The 5,701-nt window shown below is 41.9% G+C and overlaps 1 long non-coding RNA gene across 1 annotated transcript; it reads right to left on the reverse strand.

Moving 5' to 3' along the window:
- Positions 1 to 604: 604 nt before the first annotated feature.
- Positions 605 to 2,941, reverse strand: LOC122180008. The gene is made up of 3 exons (XR_006178895.1): positions 2,769 to 2,941; positions 2,577 to 2,646; positions 605 to 1,021 (listed from the first exon to the last, which is right to left on the reverse strand). It is a non-coding gene; the product is annotated as an uncharacterized LOC122180008 (long non-coding RNA).
- Positions 2,942 to 5,701: the final 2,760 nt, after the last annotated feature.

Here is a 5,701-nt window from a genome sequence, read left to right on the forward strand (position 1 = left end):
GATACCACTGATGCAGCACCTAACACTATGGGAGCACCACACGCCAACATGCTCCCAGGGCCAAAGTGAAGTGAGCATAGGCTGAAAGCTAAAATAACAAGGAATCAGAGGGATAAGCCAGGTTTGAGAGAGGACCTTTTTCACAGATGGGGAAGCCTGGTTTTGAGATTCCTAACAAGGAAGCTGAAATAAAGCCATCATCTCTCTTACTCAGACAGCCAGCATGACCACAGAGCTATCGCTAGTTGTGACTAATGCCTAAAGCTGAGAACCTGCAGGTCTTGTGTCTTGCAGCAGGAGGTACACACTAGGCTCTGAAGTCACTTACTTATCTACAAGATAAGTGTCACCTTCTTATCTACAAGACACCTACTGTAACCATATCTTCACCTTTTTGAACAGAAGTTTGAGGTGACCTGTGCAATAAGGTGTTCTATACCAATCACAGAGCACTGGATGTTGTTCTTACCTCACCTGATGAGATTCAGCATGGGCAAGACCATCTTTGCAATCATGGGAGATGTATCTCAGCCATATGGCTCCTCAGCAAACAGCCACCTCTCACATTAACCAGAGGACATTTACTACTTGGAGGGTGGGGGAAAGCTGCCAGAGTGCCCCAAAGCTGCCTGTGTAATGGTGAAATAGCAAAAAAGCAAGCAGGATACAAGTCTTTCACACACAGGCAAGAATAAAAAGATATGGAGGAATGGGAGTGAGAAAAAAAAATATGTGGGGAGAGAAGAGCAGGGGCACAGTTTAAAAAGAGATGAAGATATCTCTTCCTCCTATCAGAACAGTCTCCTTAAATGCAACCTATAGTTCCTTTCTTTCCCTTTAGTCATTTAGAATGTGAACCAGTTCATACCTGTGTGCAGGCCTTGTGGAGCAGGGCTGTGGGAGAGGTGCATGACAGCCTTCCTTTCATCTGTTAGCACTGGCCTGCTGTTATACATTCCTGCATCTCGTGTATGGCTGCAACCCCTGCTTCTCACTTTTGATTGCCTGTTCTTGACATTAGCTGTGAATAAATGTAAAAACATATCAAGTATAGATGCAGGGAAGAGGAAGCAACAGCTCAAGGTTCCTCCAATCCTGTCCTAAGACATATCCCAAATATTTTCAGTAATGTATCCTTTTCTTAAACAGGCACAGCAACAAAGAAGTCTTTGTGTGGGACTTAGGGTTTCCCCTTTTCAACCCACACATGAGCAACAACCTTAACAAGAGGAGGAGTTCGTAGAGTAGCTATGATGTCATTCAGTTAGTTGTGCTCCTCATCAAACCTGTCAATCTACAACCTCCTGATGATGTGTATGTAGTGCATTCAGGCAAAAATCCTACAGTGGCTGTAGAACTGTAAAACATTCTAAGCTGGAATGTACCCACAAGCATCACTGAGTCCAACTCTTGGCTTCACACAGAACCACCCAAAAATCAAATCATATACGTGAGGGCATTGGTCAACTCTCCAACTAGGTACCCTAGGGTAATTTAACCAGTGGTGGATCTGGGCTGCTATTCTTGCACTGTTGTGATGTCTACACTACTACAAGCCTGCTGTTGGGAACCTGGCACAAGATTCTTTCCATTCTGTCAGGGAAGCCAGAACAGGTCAGTTTCACCCATCTTTTGCAGTACAGTGCTACCCATAGGATTGCTGTTCCTCAGATACTTCAAATCCTGCTTCTTCCACTGTGCTGTACGTGAAGAGTTTAGCTAGCCCCTTCATCAGCCAGGCTTCTGAAAAGGAAGCTGAGGGCTACTCTTCTCCTTTCCTACATTCTAGAAGAAGTGCACTTCATCTAGGTCTAGTCCTCAATCATGGAAAAGATTGCCTGTTTTACTACTAATGCTGGAGCTCTTCTGTAAATTTTTTCACTTCAATTTCCTGGAATAAAAAATAAGTCATTTCCCCTCTGAGAGCTCAGGGAAGAGAAGACTGGCACAAAGGCTCAGCCTACGTAACTGAATGGCTCCATAAGGTGCTATGGCATAAACCACCAATCAGTATAAATAGTTTGCACAAGACTTACCCGCTACTCACACTTCATTATTTTTAAACATCCGACTGCTCATTTATTCCAATCTGTGTGATCTACTAGGATTACTTATCGATCTGCTCAGCAATACACAATGTGTGGAATTAAATAATGCAGGTGAACAACGGTATTTGTGCTGCTGCTGTTCTCCATACTGAGTCAAATGAAGCATCTGAAGTCCATAGCGCTGTTAGCTCTGTTTGCTTTGCTAGCTCTCCCAGCTGTTCTCACACACAGTCATGCAGCATACAAACAACAGTACTATTAGTGAGCAGATCGAGCACTATTTAGATCATTGGCGCTTGAAGGGAAGAGGTTATTTGCTTTCCTTCTAGATAATGGTCTATCAAAATATAAACCGCTCCACCCTGGTTTCAAAACACCAACATGCTAAGGTGGGGTAAACCAACTGCATTTTCTTCCTGTCTTTTTTTAATAAACATTTTTGTTCATCTTCAAGCAACAGCAGTTAAGCAAAAAAAGAAATCAAAAAACAAACAAAAAAAACCACTGAGCAATGTATAGGAGACTCACCTCAAAGACAGTCTTTTTTGCCATCCACACACAACATCATCTATTTTTGAAAAAATCATGTTCCTAACACCTGTGCATAATACAGAACATCAAGTTAGAGGACAGAGAATGCAAGTACTGGACTGGTCATAGTGCTGTGATGCCTGTCTGCCTCTCCTTTGCAGAGATACTGAAGCAGCTCTCAGGGCTTACTTGGAGAGGAGCAGAGCAAATTGCACCAAGGGCTTGTGCGGTGCCTGGCCTAGTGTTGTCCCTGTGGGGAGAGCTCTGCCATTCTCCTGTGTGTAGCCAGCACTCATGCTGAAGCTCTCAGGCTGGAGGGCAACTTCGCTGTGCATCAGTGTTATTTCTTAAATGCAACTGGGCTTTCTCTGCACGCACTCTAAGAAGCAAAAATAGGGAGAAAAAAAAAAAAAGATGCTTCAAAAAACGATTTCATTTTAAATACTCTAAATCTACTTAGGTTTCTAAAGTACACAAAAAGTAGAAGTCTGATTGCCATACAAAGGAGACTTGAGAAGAAAACTCAGCTACTTGTGCAAGTTAAATTTGAGAATGGTCACCTCGTGATGACTTATATTGGTTCTTGAATATACATGGACCACATCTTTCCCCTAAGCACTCACATCTCCTTAAATCTCAGCCTTTGCAGGAAGGATTGGTTTATCTTTTGTAAGAGTGCATGGGTTTTAAGTTGAAAGACTTCAGGGCATTTCATTAATCAGAAGTAAGAGATAATAGATACTTTGTGTTTTAAGTTACTTCCTACTGTATCCTCTTGATAAAATGAAGGCAATACGCCCTCACAATTTTCCATTTACACGGAATTCCACCAGTTTAATCAAAGTGAAACATAAGGTACTGTTATGGTCCTTGTACCTTCAGATTTCCTTACTGATAACCCACATACTATCCGTTAACCCATTGCATCATTCAGAAGAATAAACAACTTGGGCTCATTATACAGGAAGCTGAACAAAAAGGAAATAGAAAATATTAGCTTTCAAATATATATATTGGCCTTTGCACAGTTCAGACTGACATATTTTTATAGATCAAGGCTCTTCTTCAGAACAACCTGCTAACTAAAGAGAGAAAAAGTAGTTCCTACTTTACTTTACTAGTTTACTTTTTCAAGTAAACTATTTTGTTACACAATTTCCATCCCTAAAGGATAAAGACTGCAAACGTCAAGACTTTATTTGTATTCTTTTATAGCAAGGTACGGAAAATCATTCAGGCTATACCAGCGTGAGTGTGCATTTTTCTAAGCATCCTCCTTCTGGTTTAGTAATATTACCACATGTATGTCAGCGTGTATGTCTATGCTCCATGGACTTGGGACACTAATTGCTTTAACAATGTTGAGATGATTATAAAAGCATTGTCTCAGCTTACAAGGTTGAAATAAATTGAATATGAACTAACTTTGCATAAATTAGGAAAGCATGCTGGCATCAAATTGTCAAAGGGCAAATGTCTTCACACATAGTTTCTTTCTTTTATGTCTTTAATGTCTGGGATGCTTTCACCTCCTGTATCTAAAGGCAGCTTTTGATGGGTGGGGCTGTCCATGTGCAACAGCTGGCATGGGGTCTGAGCCCCAGGGAAGAGCAACAGCCACAGGATGGAGGCGCAAGACAATTCTTGGTGCTCCTCCTCTGAGCATCAGCTCTCATGGAGAAACGGCCAAAGAGATGTTCCATACTTTATAATATCGTATTCAGCAATTAAATCCACAGTGTCTTCCAGGGTAGCCATTGCTTAGAGATTGGCTGGCTCCTCCTTGCAGGGATCACTGATTTGTAGGGGATGAAAGGGATCTTTAAAGATCATCAAGTTCAACTCTTTGCTAGAACAGATTCCCTACAGTATGATTCCAAATGTCCAGGCAGGCTTTGAGTATCTTCAGAGAAGGAGACTTCACAACCTCTCTGGGCAGCCTGTTCTAGTGCTCTGTCACCCCCATAGCAAAGAATTCTTTTCTCATGCTCATATGGAACTTCCTATGTTCTAGTTGTTGCCCCTTGTCCTGTTGCTGGGCACCACAAAAAAGAGCCTGGCCTGGGCCTCTTGACTCATGCCCATCAGATACTTATAAGCATTGATAAGATCCCCTCTCAACCTCTTCTCCAAGCTGAAGAGATCCAGGTTACTCAGCCTTTCCTCATAAAAGGAGATGCTCCAGGCCCCTCGTCATCCTTGTCGCCCTCCACCAGGCTCTCTCTAGGAGAACCGAGGAGCCCAGATACACAATACTCCAGATATGACTTCACCAGGGCAAGGGGGAGAAAGGCGAACCTTCCTCAGGGCCAGGGAAGAGATGAAGTTGTCTTTACTTCCTTTTTTACCCCCTCTTTCATTCACTTACTAAGTGCTGTGTTCAGACACGAGATTTTTGCTTTTGTTCCTCCCGCATCCAGCTGCAGGAGGGAGTGCTTCTTCTTCTTATGGCCAATAATGAAAAAAGCACCTGATTCTAGATAGAAAGTTTAAACAGCACCAGTCAAGGTGTAATTCTATCCAGGTTATCCAGTCATCATTCAAGCATCTGAACAACAGTCCACTGAAGAGAAGGATGCAACACAGTTCTATATTTAACAGGACCTGCTCATATAGCTACATCTTCCAACAGCATACAGATGACCTAGAAAGTACATACTACTACTGCTGCTACAGAATTAGTGTCTTGCTGAGGGATTGGACCCTAACCAGGCAGCATAAAATACTCCTCCTTGAAACAAGCAGAGTACCACCAGAAGGAGCCATTTTGCCAACTCATTTGTAACTGGGAAAACATAGTTTTCTCTTTTCTTTCCTTCTGTTTTATGATTTTCTGTGGGATAAGGGAGTCTTATCCACTTAAAACTGAATTAGGTAATGCAACTCCCAATACAGCGTCTTACCACTACAATAGCTTGTTATTAAAGCTGGCACACAGATTAATGATTGAGGTGGTGTAAGACTTTATAATAAAGGTTATTTTTTATTTCTTCTGTATTTGATTAAATTTCTTTACAATGGGAATACTTTTCTCCATAATTTATATCACAGTCCAAGAAAAGGGATGGCGGGGTTATTTCTAAGGCTACTTGTGAAATAGATACTATATCTTAAACCTTGCA

Source organism: Lagopus leucura, unplaced genomic scaffold, assembly GCF_019238085.1.
Source record: "Lagopus leucura isolate 7727_CA_CO unplaced genomic scaffold, USGS_WTPT01 Super-Scaffold_100004, whole genome shotgun sequence".
Lineage (NCBI taxonomy): Eukaryota > Metazoa > Chordata > Aves > Galliformes > Phasianidae > Lagopus > Lagopus leucura.